Here is a 21,016-nt window from a genome sequence, read left to right as displayed (position 1 = left end):
GACTCTTGAAAGATTTAGTGCCTTAATGGCTCACAAACACTTGTAGCAAGAGGATGAGAAGGAGAGAGGGGGATACTCTAATAATTTCGGCTAGGGTTTCTTCAAGGAAGTGGTGTCCGAAAATCACAATACATGGGGTCTTTAAATAGCTGGTGGGTTGCTAGGGTTTCTGGAGGAAACCCTAATCTCCTGCTTAGGGCTTATGCAACCTATGGACTTCCCACTAGGAGGCCTTAGAAGAATTCTATAGGGCCTCCTTATAGATTTTTTCCACTCCATTCCAAAGGAGTCCAACAACCCAGTTTTTCAACCATCAATGATTTGCAAAACAGTCCCCGTTCTTTTAATCAGTTCCTTTAATCCCATAATTAATTCCAAATTAATTTCTGATCAAAATACTAATTAAATAATATGATTTCTAATTAATATATTATTCTCGTAATATATTAATAAATCATTTATTAACCTCTTTCACCATAAGTCGACCTGTCAAGTTGCTAAAGTGAAGGCAACCCAAAAGGACCATGCTACTACCAAATCAAGTACATACCAAATATAGTTATGGACTTAGACACCTAATCCAACATCTTGTCCCAACAAAGAGGGTTTCCAAAACACCTCATGGGATGTGGACAGGGAAAGCTCCCTCTCTCGCACATATCAAGGTCTGCGGTTGTAAAGATCTCGTAAGACGAGCGACTCATGAAAAACTTGAACCTAGAGTCACGAAGTGTTATTTCATTGGCTATTCACAGAAGTCCTTTGGATACTTAATCTACAGTCCTAGTGAGAACGTGGTCTTTATAGCTTGAAGAGGAGTCTTTTGCAAGAGAGATCTCATATTTAAAGAGGACAGTTGAAGTGCTATTGATCTTGAATAAATTCTAGAGTCATCCAATGTAGGAACCTCAGACAACACTGACACTCAACATGAGGAAGAAATTCCAGTTGATCCAGTTGACAACTTATTACCCTTTCGTCGATCCAGTAGTGTTAGCATGCCACCTGAGTTCTATGGTTTCCATATAACTATAGATGGTGATACATTTGTTAGTGATCGTACACTAGTATATTTGGATGAACCAATTAACTGCAAGGAAAAGATGGTGGGCCCTAAGGCTGCTAAATGGAACAAGGAAATAAAGAGTGATATTCATGTATGGTAACCAAGTGTGGAACTTGGTTGATCATGTACCTAGTCGAAAGACAGTTGGATGCAAATGGATCTTCAAGAAGAAGACTGAGATGAACGGGAAAGTACACACTTTCAAAGTTAGGTTGGTTGCAAAGGGCTTTACTCAAACCCAAGGGATTGACTATGATGAGACCTTTTCATTAGTAGCTAAGATAAAATCTATCTGGATCATGCTTGTTATAACTATATTTCATGACTATGAGATATAACAGATGGATGTTAAAACCGCTTTCCTTAACGTGAATTTATTGGATGACATCTACATGAGTCAGCTAGAGGGTTTTGTACTTGCCAAGTTTCCTGATAGAGTGTGTAAGATTGGTAAATCTATTTATGGATTAAAACAAGCATGTCTCAACTGGAATCTTTGCTTCCATGAGAAAGTCCAAGAGTTTGGGTTCTCTAGAAGTGAAGATGATTCATGTGTATATGTCAAAGCTAGTGGGAGTATAGTGACCTTCCTAGTCTTGTATGTTGATGACATACTCCTTATAGGAAACAACATTCCAACTTTTCACGAAGTTAAGTCTTAGCTTTGAAAGTGTTTCACTATGAAGGATCTAGGGGAAGCGACATATATTCTAGGAATAAGGATTCATCGCGATAGAAAGAATCGTCTTATTGGTCTTACACAAAGTACATATTTGGATAAAATATTGAAACGCTTTTGTATGGGTAATTTAAAGAAAGGAAAATATGCTATTCACAGTACTATCAAGTTGAGTAAGACTCAAAGTCCCAGTACTAGTGAAGATATAGTTGGCATGAGTCGAGTTCCATATGATTCGGTTGTAGGATCGATCATGTATTCAATGACATATACTCGCACTGATGTCTCTTATGCTTTAAGCATGGTTAGTCGATTTCATGGAAATCCTAGAAGATCCCATTGGATTGTAATTAAGAATATTCTTAGGTATCTATGAAGAACAAAAGATATGTTCCTAGTTCTTGGCGATAGTGATACGTTAAGAGTGAATGGTTACAGTGACACCAACTTTCAAACAGACCGAGACAAATTTTGTTCACAGTCTGGCTATGTATTCTTATTAAATGGGGGAGTGGTTCCTTAGAAAAGTTCCAAGAAATACATGGTGGCTGATTCCACATGTGAGTCAATGTACATTACAGTGAGTGAAGCATCAAAGGAAGCGGCTTGGTTGAAGAAGTTTATCGGAGATCTCTGAGTCGTTCTAACTATTCAAGAACCCATGGATTTCTTCTAATATAATGAAGGCATGGTTTCTTTGATAAAAGAACCAAAGGATCATAGTAGATCCAAGCATATCGACAAAAAGTACCATTATATTCGACATTGGGTAAAAGAAGGACACTTTCTGGTGAAGAGAGTATCATCAGAAGATAATGTTGCAGATCCTTTTACAAAGGCTCCGAGCAAATTCAAAAACTATCAGAATGCTAGGAGCATAGGCTTAAGACACGATATTAGTTTTAGTAGTTAGGAGATATTTTTTTTTTTGAAACTTGTAACAAAATAAGTGCAATTGTTTTGGTGAATGAATAGTAGAGAAATATTTATGAGTATTGTACTGCCTTATTCAAGTACTTATTCTTGTGTTTCGTTTTGCATGTTTAATTCCTGAGTAATTTGAGTTATTTAAAATTGCACAACCATTCATACTTTTGGAAGTAAGTAGTGAATAAAGACTATCATAAATGGATTGTAGATTGTCGATTGAGGTTAAGACATTACAATTGGAATTGCCACAATATTCATGAGTACTTTAAAAATAGGGATTTTAAGTATTAGATAAGCCCACTCTTAGATATTACTTCATGGATCTTGTCACGGGTAATTATAAGACGATAATATCTACTATTCTTCATACGAATATATATAAGTTGTAATTTACAAATCAGTTGTATATTGGTGTTACATCAACGCATTAGTAACTTGATGTTATAAAACGTAGTATCATATATGATTTGGTGAGTAAAGATTACAGTTATGTAGTCAAAGTTTATTTGTTCCTTTTACTCTAACAGGAAAAGCAATATCATTGGGCCCCTCAATGATTTGATGTTGACATAATAATGTTGGGCCCAACCAAGACTAGTTGATGTATTCAATTTAAGTCCGATAAATTCTTTACAAATCGGGAAATCGAGAAACATAATCTTGGACAATGAGATTGATTCTGATTCATGTCTCGTTTCCGTAGGATATCATGAAGAACGAAGCAATAGTTGATCACTTATCTTAGGTCCAATAGCTAATTTGAATAAGATTTTGGCAATGGATTTGGAAAGCACTCTTTGCTATTTACTTTAACGTCTATACTTGGAATTGTAGTTACATACTTATCTAAGTGGGAGACTGTTGGATTAAGGTGTCTAATCCAATAACTAAATTGGTATATTCTTGAATTAGAAGCCAAGTCCTTTTTGGGTTGTCCTTATAACCGATAATCAAATAGAATGACTTTTGGAGAGAGAGGCTCATTTGTTAATTTATTATATGATTAATAAACTGTAACAAATTATTTATTAAAATATTATATGAATGATATATTAATTTGAAATAGTTATAATTAATTAAGAATTAATTAGAAAGTAATTGGGATTAATTTCAGGTTAATTAGAATTAATGGAAGTGTAGAGACTAAGCTGTAATTGTTCAATAGTTGAGCAAAATAACGTTTCTAGAACCTTCTAAGCATGGCCACTTTTGTCTAGGGCTTTTAGGGTTTCTATATTAATCCTATTGGATAATTAAAGAGTTTGGATAATTACCTAATTCAAGAAATTATAATTATATTCAAATTAGGGTTATCCAAGGCTTCCTTATCAGCTATAAATAGGACCCCTAGGGTCTCATATTTTCATCCACTCTGATACACTCTCAAGAGCTGAAATTTTGCTCTAGCCTCCCCTCTCCTCAGATCTTTTAGTTATTAGGTTTTTGGGTACAAGCCATTAGAGGCATCCAAGCTTTTGGTGCTTGCTTTCCAAGTAACTACAAGAGGATTCAATTTTATTATTTGATATAATAATTAAGTGGTATGTAATTCTAATCTTTATGTGATTTTTTTATTTTCATAGCCTCTCTCTAGGGTTTCTTGATATTCATTGTTTATTGCGATTAATAGAGAAAGCATAGATCTAAACTAGGTTGCATGTGAACTTAAGGTTTAAGTGTTTTTCCGCTCATATGTAATTTTATAACCTAGAAAACCCATCAATTTTAAGCCTATATATTGACAATATATAGCAACATATCATATCAAAGTACTTTGGTACATTGGTACCATGTAACAATGTACTTTTGTTGTAATGCCCCGATTCTCGAATATCAATTTATGGTGATAAATTCTCATGGATTCAAGGCATACTCGACGAGTTGGTTGCCTGACTCGTCGAGTAGCAGCGGGTTAGGCCGCACACTTAAGTGACCTACTCGCCGAGTCTAAGAAGGGACTCGACGAGTAGGAGCTGGAGGAAGAAACCCTAATTTCCGTGGTTTTGCACCCTATTTAAAGGATCATTTTCCCCTTATCCTCCCTTTACTACCTCTTGAGAGTCCAGAAATCCTAATTTGTGTGTGTGTGTGTGTGCTCTATTGTGTGTGTTAAGCTTTGAAAGAGGATTCTTGGGGAGAAGAGCTTGGGAAAACAAGTGGATTGAAGCAAGCAAACTCGTGGGAAGCATAGATCTACTCCAGCTGACACCCTTTTGAAGGTATTAGGCTATTACCTTGACCTTCTCTTAGTTATATTCTCCAATGTTTGAGTTTTGGGGCCTTTTTGGCATTTTGGTACTTCCATTGAGTAGTGAACCAAGATCTGAAGTTGCAACTTCAGATCTAGGCTCATCTTGGCCCTTACAATCATAAAGTCTCAGCCTTAGCATGCTAGTGTGATCCCTTGCCTAAAAACCACTTCTTTAGCTTGATTTAAGTCATTAGCACCTTGCATGTACGTAAAGTTTGCAACTTTACGTAAGAAGTATGCCCTAGGAGCTTAGATCTGCAATATGGAGCCTTTGCATGACTTAGAAAAAATCTATATGGTTGAAGGATTAAAGGGGCTCAATGAGTCGCAAGGTCGACTCTGCGAGTCATATGAAGATAGTCATGTACTCGACGAGTTGGATGAACAACTCGACGGGTCTGATGAAGATTGCCTTGGACTCGGCGAGTCAGTCGAATGACTCAGCGAGTCGGGTAGGGTTTTTCCCCAAACCTTTGGATACGCATGAACTCGGCGAGTTATAAGGGAAGTCGACGAGTCAACCAAGGATTTCATGACTTCTCGAGTTCAGGAAGGACTCGACGAGTCGGTAAAGTGCACTCGACGAGTCGGGTCAACATGGACTGTTGACCTTGACTGTTGGCTTTGGCTTTGACCAAGGGTTGACCAGTTGACATCTGGGGGTATTTTGGTAATTTGGAAATTTATGAAAAAGGGTTTTATGGTAACTATAGGTGGTGGAGTTCGTGTTGGTGATTCGAGAGTTTATCCTATCACTACAGTGTGACATTTGGGAGGTGAGTTATCCTCACTATATCAACAGGGTCTAAGACACCTAGGCCGGCCCTTTATCGGATTTGTATCCGGGTATTTGTTGATATGTTTATTTATCTGCTAGATCTGCATCCTGGTAGTTAGGATGGTATTATGTTAGTGACCTGGTTTAGGTTGGTATCCTGGTATATAGGACGATGTTATGTTAGTGACCGGTTAGGTCGGTATCCTGGTTATAGGATGGTTGTTATGCTAGTGACCTGTTAGATCGGTATGATTATCTGTTATATAGATGCTAGTGAATGATATTTATGTGCACATGATTGATTAAGTGGTATGGGGGAAAGGGTTGAGGCAGGTCTTGATGTGTGCAGTAGGCCAAGACACCCTGGGCGGACCGAGTAGACTGCAGGCCCGGGACGGGCAAATCTAGTCAGGCCGAAGGCCCGGCGAGCGGTCCGGATAGGCTGAAGTCCCCGAGAGGGCGGTCCAGACATGCTGAGGCTCGGAGAGTGGACCAGATAGACTGAAGGCCCGACACGGGCGGTCCAGTCAGACTGTAGACTCAGAGAGTGGACCAGGTGGACTGAAGGCCCGGTGCGGGCAGACCAGTCACACTGTAGACTCGAGATACATGGCTATTCTATGTTTGTTATATGATATGTTATGGTTGTATGAGGTTGGTATCTTGGGGGTAACTCACTAAGCTTTCAGGCTTACAGTTTCAGCTTATTGTTTCAGGTTCAGCAGATGACCGCGGGAAGGCGAAGGAGTGACCGTACATTTCCTCGATTTATGATTATGATTTCTGGGAACTCTGATGTCTAAACTATTTTGAAAACAAACTGTAATAACTTAATGGTTTTATATAATTTAAAAAGTTTGAAATTGGCTCAGATTTTTAGAGTGTAACAAGTTGGTATCAGAGCCTTGGTTTGAGTGAATTGGAGGAACACTCGTGTGAATCCAGTCTCAAACTAAGGTAAACGGTTTCAAAACGATTTCAAATGGTTTTCAAAATAATAAATGAGGATTCAAGTGTACGATCATCCGGAGCCAGTAAGTAGACCCCAGAATACCATACAAGTTATTTGATATTATGCGATATGTTAGGACATCATGCTAGTAATAAGATAGGGATCCTCAGGAACCGTATGATAGAATTGCCTGATCTTTGATGCCTTATCTTATGTAGAGTACTTAATTGATTGTTGTATGACTCTTTCGTGTGTGAATTAACTATTGGGTGGATATTCCAAGTCACATGCTACATGGGTAAATGATCTCAGGGTAAGGGATTTGGTCCTGCTGCGCAACTTTTGTCTGAGTCCAACCGTTGTGGGATTAAATCTTTTAGTCTAAGATTGTTTAAGCCGTGTGGTATGTGATTGTATTCATGCAATAGTTAACTGGCACCAATGGAGGGTCGCGTGGCAGTTGGTGGATGGGTGGGTAGTGAGAGGCCGGAAGGCTAGTTATGAGATATATATCATTCCTCTAGAAGTGAGGATTTAACGGTCGCTATGTATATGTATATGGTAGGGTGTTGTGGTGATACTTGAGACAAATATGGGTAGGTGTGGAAGGTAGTATGGGCCCGTACTACTGAAAGCACAGGACCGATACGCGTGTCAAGGAAGTCACAACCCCTAGGGTTTGGTTGGGAGTAGGTTCCCCGTCATGTATGCGGATTATCTGATATCTTCCTGTTATATGTTCAGTATAATGATGGCAAATCGATTTGAGGCGGGATGCGGATCAGGATCGGGAGCGAGTGGCCAGGATAGGCCGTTGTTGTCCGTCGATCAGATACGGGAGATGATTTCCGTGGAGGTTTCTAAGATTTTACGAGAAGAATTATTCGGTGTCGTGGACCGGGTCACCGCCAGGGTGATCGCCAAGTTCGAGGATCAAGTTGCAGTGTTGCAATCTGTGAGAGATGTTGCTACCGGGATGACTACTGGGGGAGTGTCGGTGGTGGGGTCACAACTAGGAAAAAGGAGGAGGGACTGTTCAGTAGAGGACGAAGAGTTGGAGATAGCTAACTTATGTACTGGAAGTCAGGAGGGTCACGAGGTGTGTGGCAAGTGTGGGGGAACCCACAGATTTGCTTGTCACAAATTCAGGTGCTACAAGTGCGGGGAGAGAGGGCATGTGCAACGGGATTGCAAGAAGGATCAGATATGCTTTCACTGTCACCAGCCAGGTCACTTCAGGTCCAGCTGTCCTGCGTTGAGGACGGAAGGAATTCAGATTCCAACGATCATCGTTCCTCAGGAGGTCAAGGTCGAGCCGCAAGAAGTCTCTGGTATGTAATTGGAAAACCCCAGTCTGTAATAATATTGTGGTCAAGTCGTCCGTGATCAGTATTTATTCTGTCTTAGAATATTGTTGAGTATGGATAAGCAGTAATTTCGGGTTAGTTGCCTGTTCTGTCTGATCTATGTGTTGCGGAGTTTCATGATTTGTTAGGCCATTGGAGGTGTCAGGAGATTTTATTATCAAAGGATTGTAGGTGATTAGAGTTCGGGGATTCTTTAGAGGATGGGAAGTAGAGTGGTTGATTAGAATTTTTTTTTCATCTATGGCAAGGGTTGTGCCCTTTCAGTTTTTCGAGCTCAAAGGAGTGAGCAGGCTTGTGACCCCAAGATCGGGTTGTATTCCAGCTCGGGGTCAGTTGGTTGCAAGGATTGGAGATATTAATTCAGCGCAGATGGGTCGATGTGACATAAGTATTTTGTGAGTTCCGGTTTACCTTGGAATTCTTGTATCAGGTGGTAAGGATTGATAGTGCGACCTATTGCAACTTTGGGATTATAGACTATGTTTTGGGAATATTTTGTAGCCCGGTTTAGGGAAGAGGTTGCTTCAGCTACTACAGTTCAGCTATGAATGTCTGAGCGGGAAACTTGTTTGGAACACCTTTGGAAAAAGGGGAATTACATGGGAAGTCTGCGGACAGGATCCCACAGAATGGTTATTCAGCATTGTCAGGATTCAGTAGTTTTAGTAACCGTCATGGGTTGGCGGGCGAAAGCACCAAAGGAAGTAGCTCGTCGCCGAGGTATTAGTTGGAGCGCTAGCTAGAAGAGTTGGTTGTTATCGGATCGATCGGTGGACAGTGAGAAGGATTGGGAATTCTCCAATTTTCATGTATTGTGAAGACTTAGTCGAATCTAAGTGGGGGAGAATCGTCCCAGGATACAGAAGAGGGAGAGGTTTTGAAACGGGGATAAGTTTCACAACCCGAAAGGGAGAATGGAGGCCCCAGTGGCTGCTTGGTTTGAGGGTTGTGTCGTTTGGGGGCTCGGTAAAACTCCCCAGCATAAGAAACACGTCTTCTTGGTGCTGATAGCAGAAGTTGGGGAAAACAGGTTGGAGTTCTAGTCATGAATTGAGTTCAGTTTGAGTATTCGATCGAGGGTGTGCTCGACTCTGAAGGTTTTTGGATTGATAGATTGAGGGTTTTGTTAGCTGCCCGGGGCTCGGCAGTACATTCGGCACGGGTGTGCGGGTTATTTAGCGTATGTGGTAGATACGCGGGTCAGAGGACAGACCACGGTTTTCCGAGAAGGTGGGTGATCGACATGAGACCTAGGGTTAGGCTGGGGTTAAAGTCCACATAATTGATCAGGAGTTCGGAACCCCAAGTGGGTGAGAACAGCCCGCATGAGAGAGATCACCAGAATGGGTGGTCTAGGGAGATGCTCAACATGTTAGAGCGGTCCGGATAGACTGAAGACCGGTGGAGCGTACCAGTCAGGCCGAAGGCTCGGGGAACGGTCTAGACAGGCTGAAGGCCCAGAGAGGCGGTACAGACATGCTGAAGGTTCCGAGAGTGGTCCAGATAGACTGAAGGCCTGGTGAGGCGGTCCAGTCATGCTGAAGACTCTGGGCGCGTTTGTTTGTAGATCTATGTGCAGGTATTGAGTATGCTGCTATGTTATAGCAATCAGTAGGTCTGTCCCCAAGTATTAAACATGTTGATGGAGTATGCTGAAGACTTTGCATGGGTTTTGTTAGTCACATGATTAGGTTCTGAGTATATATGTGTGTTACGGGGTAGCAACTTGTTCTACAAGTGGATAGTATAGGGTGAGGTTTCGGTACTGTGACGCTTGTTGGAGTTGTAAAGGACATTGATTAGGTTTTCTTGGGTAATGGAGGAGATGAGTACCTCCAGGACAGAGTGCTGGACATCTGAAGTGTCGACGGCGATGTCGATGGGTTATCGGGAGCATTCCAGTCATGAGCTGGGGGCTGGAGAGGGCATACCAGACTCATGTTGTGGGCTCAGAGGCAATCCAGACCTATGCTGAGGACCATGTAAAGGTATCCCAGTCATAAGCTGTGGGCATAGAGATTGTGTTGATTATGTCTTTTGTAGGAGCGCGTTCGGGTTAGATTTTTTCTCCTGATCATCTATGGCGACAAATTATATGGGGAAGAGTTGAGGAGGTCCTGCTCTATGCAGTAGGCCAAGATACCCAGTGCGGGCCGACTGAAAGTCGTAGGCACGGAGGCTCAAGAGGAGCGGTAGGGTTGAGGCGGTAGGCCAACAAACCCTGGGAGTTTCAACTTGAGGGTTGAATTGATTCGAAATATTGGTAGTTCAATCTAGGGTATTCCATCCCTAGGATTCCCGGACCCTATGATCATCTGGACTTGGCATATTGGTATTACCACCCGAAGGATGGTATGGGATAGATATGAGTGCCCTGCTGGTGGGTCAGTAGTGGTAGGTATGTTGTTGGTGGTAATCGCTTGCGGGGCTGTATTCTATGGATGTGGTGGACGACAAGGAGCGACATGTTAGATGATCGTCGACACTGTGTGGACATTTTATCCAGATGGGCTATTAGGTGGCATGTTGTGCTAGATCGGGCTGACGTGGTCTTGCTCTATGTAGTAGGCCAAGGTACCCGGTACGGGCTGACGGTAGGTCGTAGGCACAGGGGTTCAGCGGAATGTGATCCATGGTTCTACTTTCGGGTAGGAATCTTAGAATCCCGAGGTTGAATAGTCCGTTAGTGGTGTTGGGAAGAGAATTAGCGATGGTTAGTATGAGTGGTCTGTCAGGGAGCCAAACCAGATCCAGGTTCCAGATTGCGAGTTAGATAGAGTAAGGTTGTGTTGGATCACATTCAGGTTGATGAGCGCCTGAATTATGCTGAGAGGCTGTGGCCATTCTGGAGAAGAAGGTAAGAGTTCTTCGGAACAAAGAGGTACTTTTGGCAAAGGTACGAAAGAAACACCGAACAGGGTCTACGTGAACGTGGGAACCCGAGGCGGACTTCGAGGAATAAGTCAAGTTCAAGTGGGGGAGAATTGTAACGCCCCGATTCTTGAATATCAATTTATGGTGATAAATTCTCATGGAATCAAGGCCTACTCGATGAGTTGGTTGCCTGACTCGTCGAGTAGCAGCGGGTTAGGCCGCACACTTAAGTGACCTACTCGCCGAATCCAAGAAGGGACTCGACGAGTAGGAGCTGGAGGAAGAAACCCTAATTTCTGGGGTTTTGCACCCTATTTAAAGGATCATTTTCCCCTTAGCCTCCCTTTACTGCCTCTTGAGAGTCCAGAAACCCTAATTCGTGTGTGTGTGTGTGCTCTATTGTGTGTGTTAAGCTTTGAAAGAGGATTCTTGAGGAGAAGAGCTTGGGAAAACAAATGGATTGAAGCAAGGAAACTCGTGGGAAGCATAGATCTACTCCAGTTGACACCCTTTTGAAGCTATTAGGCTGTTACCTTGACCTTCTCTTAGTTAGATTCTCCTATGTTAGAGTTTTGGGGCCTTTTGGCATTTTGGTACTTCATTTGAGTGGTGAACCAAGATCTGAAGTTGCAACTTCAGATCTAGCCTCATCTTGTCCCTTACAATCATAAAGTCTCAGCCCTTAGCATGCTAGTGTGATCCCTTGCCTAAGAACCACTTCTTTAGCCTGATTTAAGTCATTAGCACATTGCATGTACGTAAAGTTTGCAACTTTACGTAAGAAGTATGCCCTAGGAGCTTAGATCTGCAATATGGAGCCTTTGCATGACTTAAAAAGCATCTGTATGGTTGAAGGATTAAAGGGGCCCGACGAGTCGCAAGGTCGACTCGACGAGTCATATGAAGATAGTCATGTACTCGACGAGTTGGATCAACAACTCGGCGGGTCCGATGAAGATTGCCTTGGACTGGGCGAGTCAGTCGAATGACTCGGCGAGTCGGCTAGGGTTTTTCCCCAAACCTTTGGACACGCATGAACTCGGCGAGTTATAAGGGAACTCGACGAGTCAACCAAGGATTTCACGACTTCTCGAGTTTAGGAAGGACTTGACGAGTCGGGTCAACATGGACTGTTGACCTTGACTGTTGGCTTTGGCTTTGACCAAGGGTTGACCAATTGACCTTTGGGGGTATTTTGGTAATTTGGAAATTTATGAAAAGGGTTTTATGGTAACTGTAGGTGGTGGAGTTCGTGCTGGTGATTCGAGAGTTTAGCCTATCACTCCAGTGCGACATTTGGGCGGTGAGTTATCCTCACTATATCAACAGGGTCTAAGGCACCAAGGCCGACCATTTATCAGCTTTGTATCCGGGTATTTGTTGATATGTTTATTGGTCTACTATATCTGCATCCTGGTAGTTAGAATGGTATTATGTTAGTGACCTGGTTTAGGTCGGTATCCTGGTATATAGGACGATGTTATGTTAGTGACCGGTTAGGTCGGTATCCTGGTTATAGGATGGTTGCTATGCTAGTGATTTGTTAGATCAGTATGATTATCTGTTATATACATGCTAGTGAATGATATTTAGGTGCACATGATTGTTTGAGTGGTATGGGGGAAAGGGTTGAGGCAGGTCCTGCTGTGTGCAGTAGGCCAAGACACTCTGGGCGGACCAGGTAGACTGCAGGCCCAGGACGGGCAAATCTAGTCCGGCTGAAGGCCCGGCGAGCGGTCCGGATAGGATGAAGGCCCCGAGAGGGCGGTCCAGACGTGCGAAGGCTCGGAGAGTGGACCAGATAGACTGAAGGTCCAGCGCGGGCGGTCCAGTCAGACTGTAGACTCAAAGAATGGACCAGGTGGACTGAAGGCCCGATGCGGGCGGACCAGTCACACTGTAGACTCGAGATACATGGTTGTTCTATGTTTGTTATATGATATGTTATGGTTGTATGAGGTTGGTATCTTGGGGGTAACTCACTAAGCTTTCGGGCTTACAGTTTCACTTTATTGTTTCAGGTTCAACAAATGACCGTGGGAAGACGAAGGCGTGACCGTACACTTCCTCGATTTATGATTATGATTTCTAGGAACTCTGATGTCTAAAATATTTTAAAAACAAACTATAATAACTGTATGGTTTTATATAATTTAAAAAGTTTTAAATTGGCTCAGATTTTTGGGGTGTAACATTTGTTTACCATGTTTCAAGGCTATACAATAAAAATATTTAGCAACATATCATATCAATGTACTTTGGTACCATACAACAATGTACTTTGTTTACCATATTTGAAGCCTGTACATTGACAATATTTAGCAGCATATCATATCAATATTTATGCATATTTATTGATTAATTAAAAGGGTGCATTATATTCAATACCAAACTTACATACTCAACTTATCAAAACAAGGATGCTTCATCCATTGAATTGTCACTACCAATATTTCTTGAATATTCAGGCCTTACATTTTCATTAGCAAAAATGTTTGTCATTGGGATAGGTCTTCGCTACCATCCAGTTCTACCACATTAATCAAGAACAGGTACAACAAAAAAAACAGATACAAACATATATATATATATATATATATATATATATATATATATATATATATATATATATATTAAAATATAAATGTGCTTGAACCGTGAACCGTCATCACCATCACTTCTTCATAAACTGGTGGAACTGCACCACCGACAACACCATCATAGTGACTGTGAGACCAGTCACCAACACCGACATTACATTGTTTATCTTTTGGTTTGCTTCTACATTTTCACTAAGCTTCATGTAGTTGACTATAGAGATCATGTAGTCTCAAGCAAGCTCTTCCCGGAAGCGCTTCATCTCCAGCTGACTCTCACTTATCTTCTTATCGCAGCCACAAAAAATAAAGTGCAAGGTCGTAATCGACAAACCATAACATGAATTTATTGAATCCGGAGAGGCTGGTGGAGCCGACATGTTTTTTGGATGAAGTATTTAGGATTTGAAGGGATGTTATCTGGCCAAATAAGGGAAAGAGTTTTTAGGGTTTTTTGTTTTGATCTCTAAATGGTATTTTATAATCCCACTGGTGATGTTTTCTTGGGCTCCACGAGTCGGTTAGATGGCATAAGTCGGTAAGTTAGAAAAATGGTGTAACACCGTAAATTTTCAAACAAATTTTTCGTTTAAAATCACATAATTCTCATAACACATTTCGTGGAAATCTCATTTATTTAATTGACAAATCGCAACTCCATAATTGTTTAATTACAACTCCAGGATCCTCAAAACATAACTCTTTCTTTGGTGTGTACAATCAAGCCGGTGCCTTCCCGCGATCCTGAAAAGAACCTGAAACACATATCACATAACACTGTAAGCACGAAGCTTAGTGAGTTCCCAAGATACCACACACAGCTCATTAGCCACTCAAGGCTATAACTCAGTAAGACCCTCCGGTCCGTGTGTCTCAGTGGGACCCTCCGGTCCCACAACTCGGGTGGACCCTTCGGTCCTAACTCAGGTGGACCCTCCGACCCTAACTCAGTAAGCTCAGAATAATACACAACATAAATCACATAGCCATAATGCAGGATATCACAATACACAGATAAGCACATAAGACATCTCAGTCACACGAAAATACCACTCATGGTAAAGTATAGTGAGAAGACTCGCCTCGGATGATGAACAACCCCTATAACGCTGCTGCCATGCGCCGGCCTCTAACTCTGAGCCATACCCACAATTATCCCAATTAGGATCTAAGTCCAAACTCTCACTCATTAGGTCTAAAGGTAGTCCACTAACCAGTCCATCAATGACCTAAAACCCATTGGGCCCACCAAGGCCCAATAATAGATTGGCTCTCCCAAGGCTCAATTCTCAATCTAAATGGCAAGCCCAAGTCAAGGGCCCAAAGCACAATATAATATTTCTCTGCTCAAGGTCACTAATTCACATGCCCAAAGATGCAGGCCCAACCCTTAAGGCCCAATAATAAAATTCAGCCCAAAAAGCTCACAGAGAGGTTACGCGGGGCGTACCTCTCTTGGTACGCTCAGCGTACTCACGCATGCATGAAACTGATCGGGGGCACCAACTCAGTACGTGGGGCATACTGGAACTTATGTTGGGCGTACGCCCAGTTTTGCTTAGTCCATTCTCTTGGTCTTAACCCGTTAAGACCTTAGCTCATTTCTCAGATCTGGACTCCCTAATAGCTCTTACTCCATAAAGTCAGTGACTTTAAGCCTTTGCATGTATGATAAGGTCACAAACATACAAAACTCTTATTCTCTTAACTTAAAATGCTCATATCTCATGCATGGGCTGATTCTCACGTTCAAGACCTCATTTTTATGGATCCTCTCCACTAGAAACACTTAAAAGGACAGATATTAAGCTCTGGAGTGCAACAACTCATAAAGCCTCAAGCTTTGGGACAAAAAACCCTAAAATGGACCATAGCATGCACAAAAAAAAGGAATGGGAAAGCTTTAAGCTTTATACCTGCAAATGATGCTCTAACCATAGGAAAGCTCAGATCCAAAGCCTGGACTCCAACTCCATTCTCTTCCATGCTCCTTCTTCACTCCAATAATCCCACAAGAACACTTAAAAGCTCACAATGGCCACACACAAGCTCAAGAATGAGGATTAGGGTTTGAGAGGGTTTATTGACTGGGAATGATGGCCAGTAATGAGGCCATCTCATTCTTTATATAGGGACACTCCTCACAATTAGGGTTTTCTTTCTGTGCATAGTACGCCCAGCATACCCTCTGGTACGTCCAGCGTACTAGGTGGCTCCGCTTAAAAGTCACACACATGAGTACGCTAAGCGTACACACATGTACTGTTGGGTTTTGAGCATTCTAACACTCCTATGGTGTACATGCAGCCCTAGAAACCTTGGATCTATGTTTTCTCTAAATACATGCAAATTTGATTTTCCAAGGTTTACTTCCTATCTAGCATGTTATGGGGAACTTGTAATACAAAATTCAAGTAGAATAACATACCTTTTAGAAGCTTGGATTCCTTGATGACTTTATGAGCCTAGCACCCCAAATGTGTTGCCTCAAATGCTTCACACAACACCATAATTCTTGGAATAACCTTGAGAGAAGTTCACTATACTCAAAATTCGGCTAGCCCTCTTACTTGCTTGTAGTAGTGTCCATTTTGCTAGACAAGGAGTCCTTATATAGTTGTGACACAATTAGGGTTACACCATGTAAACCCTAATTGTCATGGCTTTCCATATTCCATGATCCATGGGTTTGTAACCCCCATGGACTATCCATGGAGCACCTTATGGGTTTTAACCCAATCCATACAAACCATGGATCATTAGCCCACTATACAAGAATAGATTATTTACATAATCAACCCCATATATTAAATTAGTCTCTTTTTGATCACTTAATTAATTCAAGATTAATTCTTTGATCAATACTAATTAAATAATATTATTAATATATTAGTACTTATAATATATTAATAAACCTTAAGTGTCCTTTCTCTCATTTTGGTCTATCCAAGTATTGCAATGCCATGCAACCCAAATGGACCATGCCGGGTTGGGTCAAGTACATACCAAATATAGTTATGGACTTAGACACTATATCCAACAGTCTCCCACTTGGATAAGTCTAATAACTATAGTTGCAAATATGACTTCAGAATCCGACTAGCAATCGTAGCTCTTTCAAAGTCTCTTGGAACTAAGATGATGATGATGATGATACGCCATTTAAGATAAGTGATCATATAATCCTCTACTCTCAAGATATCAACCGGACAAATACATGGAACAATGTCGTACTTATTGTCTAGCTGTTGTTTCTCGATCTCTGATCTGTTTGACATAGAACTAAATTGAACACATCAATTAGGTTCTGACCGAGCCCGGTACATAGGTCAAAACAAAATCATCGAGGGGCCCATATATCGCTTCTAATCCTAGAAGGAACAGATAAACTTCGACTCATATGCTTGTACTGACTACATATTGAATTATGCACAAAAGCATGTTTTATAACATCGAGTTACCAATGCGTTTTCGTACAATCAATGTATAACCAATTCATAGTCAACAACTCATATCTCTAGGTTTGAAGATTTATATGATATTACCGTCTCACGATCACTCGAGATAAATTCCATGAAGTGATACAAGTGAGCGTGGGTTGAGTCCAATACTCAGAACTTATGAGCACTCATGAATGTTGCAGCAACCATTGCTATGTCTAATACACCTTAGACAGTCTACAAACCCAATTCATGACAGTCTTAATTCAATACCTACTTCCAAAGTATGACTGACTGTGGAGAGTTTGGATAATATAATTATCCTGGAAGTCAAAACATGCAAAATTGAAACAATAGTAAACGATTAACATAAGATAGTAACACTTTACTCATAAATAAACAACAACTTTTATTTAATCATCAAATGTCAATTACATTTTACAAGTTTCAAAACTATCTAATTATTAAAACTAATATCATCCTTCAGCCCGATGCGCCTCTTATGTTGTAAATGCTTAACCCTAGTCAGTCCCTTCGTGAGGGGGTCTGCTGGGTTCTCATCTGATGATACCCTCTTAGCCACGAGGAGTCCTTCTTCTATATGATGTCTAATGAAATGGTATTTTCTGTCAATGTGTATGGATCTCCCATGATCCCTTGGTTCCTTAGCTAAGGCAACCGCACTTTCACTGTCACAGAAAATTTCCATTGGCTCTTTTATAACTGATACAACTCCAATGTCTCCAATGAAGTTCTTTAGCCATATTGCCTCCTTTGCTGCCTCGCTTGCTGCTATATACTCTGATTTGCACGTTGAATCAGCTACCGTCTCCTGCTTGGAACTTTTCCAAGTAATTGCTCCTCCATTTAGGATAAAGACCCAGCCTGACTGAGAGCGGAAGTTATCCCTATCAGTCTGAAAGCTAGCATCGCTATATCCTACCACTCTCAAGTCATCACTGCCACCAAGGTTAAAGACCCAGTCCTTAGTCCATCGCAAATACTTGAGAATGTTCTTTACCGCAGTCCAGTGAGCCTTGCCATGGTTCCCTTGATATCTACTGACCATGCTCAAGGCAAAGGCCACATCAGGGTGAGTACAAGTCATAGCATACATGATTGAGCCCACAGCGGAAGCATATGGTACATGACTCATCTCAGCTATCTCAGCCTCTGTACTCGGACTCTGAGTCATACTCAGTTTGGCGTTACTCTGGATTGGTAATTCCCCTTTCTTGGAATCCTGCATACTGAACCTCTTCAGTACCTTATCCAAGTAAGTACTCTGACTAAGTCCAATTAGTCTCTTACTCCTGTCTCTCAATTGTCACACCCCGATCCTTGTCGGAATCGATCAAGGCGTGATATATTGTTCAAAGTCTCATGACAACTAGGTTATAATGTGATTAGATTCAATTAAGTACTAAGTATGCAAACAAGATCCACAACATACAAGTACAAATACAAATGCAAACCACATTTATTACATCAAATTTAAATTGTCTTGTGGATTTCTAAGGCACAACCTATTTTTCATCATTCTTCATTCTTCAAATCTGCATCATGGGTAAAAACAGGTCAACTACGAGAGTTGGTGAGTAATCAAATTTTAGTAGAGAAAATTGTGAAGTTGAAACATTTATAATTTGAAATCTGTTTTCTTTTGAAGTCGCCAAACAATTGTATTTGAGATAACGGTTTATAAATCAAAAATTGATTAACAATTGATAACAACAACAATAAGTCCTCACCCTATATATATACATATGTATATATATAAATATATATAGGATGGAGCATCTAATCATCATACACACTCAACCACGTGTGATCAATCACCTTAGCGTCCCAAGGCGAGGTGGTCAACCCAATAGCGCTATTATTGTCCATAACGTACCTCAAGAATACGGGCATAGTCATGGAGATTAGACTAAAAATGATAATGCACTACAAGTACATGTAGCGTAAACGAACAATAGTTATACAATTAATGACTCACGTATAAATGTCCCAACAATGTCTCAATTGTGATAAAACAATAAAATGAAGTTGGAACATATTAGAACCACATGATACACCCCAAAAGTATTGAAAATTATAAAGTATGGGGTAGATTACTCACTTTAGTCCCAAAACGAAATGTGTGTGTCGTACGATAGACGATTCGGGTCAAAATGGCGTAGAACCTAATATAATTAATAGTTTTGGTTTAGGAACTGCTAAACAAGAATGGAGTATTAATACAAATAATTAGACACGTATTCTTATATTAGATGAATTAACAATAATTCATTTTGATTATAATATTAAGGTATTTATTTGTTAAATGAATTTTAAATTGAATTACTTACTTTGCATAATTAATTTATATTTTCAATTTAGGCCAGATTTTAATAATTTCTTATTAAAATAATAACTTGCCCAATTATAATTATTTACAGATTTTAACAATTATTTATATGAAATAATCATTAAAATGCATTTTTACATGCTTAAATACTTAGGAAAATAGTTTTAAATAGTAAACAGTATTGAAAAATTATGAAATTATTAGGAAATCATTATTTCATACAATATGAATTACTGTAAAATTTGTATATTTTTCTGAATTGTTTTAGTATTTATTTAATATTTTAATGATTAAACAACACAAAATTTGGGAAAAATAGTAAATGATTCTCAAAACATCTGTAAAATTAACCATAGTTTTATAACATGATGTAGAGCCCAGTGTATAAGTTTCAGATATTTGTGACTATGAGAAGTATTTTTTATATATTTCATTATTAATTAATCAATAAAATCATAAATAATAGTAAACAGTAATATAAATGCATGAAACTTCATATATCATGTTTAATCAGTATACAGGTCATCCCAGAATTTTCTCAGAATTTATTGAATGCAACAAGTATTTTATGTGAATTATTGCCCTACTTTATTGAAATAATTATGATAATTCAATAAAAATAAGTTATTTTCTGAAAATTTCCAGAACTTCTTATTTTATTGATGGTATTCTGAGAAAAATCAGGTTTATGAAAAAAATGGGTTTTAGATATTTTGGTGGATTTAATTTGTTTCTTGTATGAATTTGAAACTTTTAACAACATACCTTGATGAATGCTTCAAGAGGGATGAAGATTTGAGTATAATAGATTGTTCTTGGATGGAATATGAGTATTCTTGGAGGAAATTTCGAGATTGAGAGTGAGAGCAAGAATAGAGAAGATTTAAGTGGTGAAGAGAATAATGTGTTGGGAGAAAAAGGAAAGGAAAGTGGATGGGAGGTGTGAGTGGGAGACCATGGGAATAATCTTTTTGCTTTTGGTGGTCTTCATAATTTCCCACTAACACAAGCATCTTTTACATAATTAATATATGAGTTTTATAAAATTTAAAGTAAAGTTTATAAAAAATAGAGTTTTATAAAATTTAATGTAAAGTTTATAAAAATGGAGTTTTATAAAAGATAGGTTATTATTTGATTATAACAATCTACTTTGATTTGAAGTTTAATTAGAGAATTCAAGTTTGATTCTTTTAATTTAATTAGAGCATTATACTTTGATTTGATTTTAATATGGTATCATAATTTACTTTGATTATAGTTATAACGTTGTACAATACTATGTTGCTATTAACGTCAAGTTATATCGTATTGTATGGGTTTTGATCCTATTAGCGTCAAGTAATCTTGAGTAGGGTTTATTAAATTTCCAATTGGGTTGGGTTGACCCGAATCCATTTTAGGCGGATGTCACAGTCTCCCCTACTTTAGGAAATTTCGTCCCGAAATTTAAGAAGAGAGTACCTTAAGAGAAAAGTTGTGGGTATTTGGTACGCATATGATCCTCACGCTCCCATGTATACTCAGGTCCATGTGCCGACTGCCACCTGACCTTAACCAGGGGAATGCGACTTCTTTTGAGTTGCTTTTCCTTTCGGTCGGCAATTTCCAAGGGTTTCTCGGTAAATTGCATTGTCTCGTCGATTTGGATATCCTCGAGAGGAACATGAAGGTTCTCGTCTGCTAAACACTTCTTGAGGTTGGCTATATGAAATACTGGGTGAACTTTCTT

Source organism: Lactuca virosa, chromosome 8, assembly GCF_052849685.1.
Source record: "Lactuca virosa cultivar CGN04683 chromosome 8, Lactuca_virosa_CGN04683_v6, whole genome shotgun sequence".
Taxonomy (NCBI): Eukaryota; Viridiplantae; Streptophyta; class Magnoliopsida; order Asterales; family Asteraceae; genus Lactuca; species Lactuca virosa.
The sequence above is the reverse complement of the archived record's forward strand: the minus strand, read 5'-3'. Positions refer to the sequence as shown.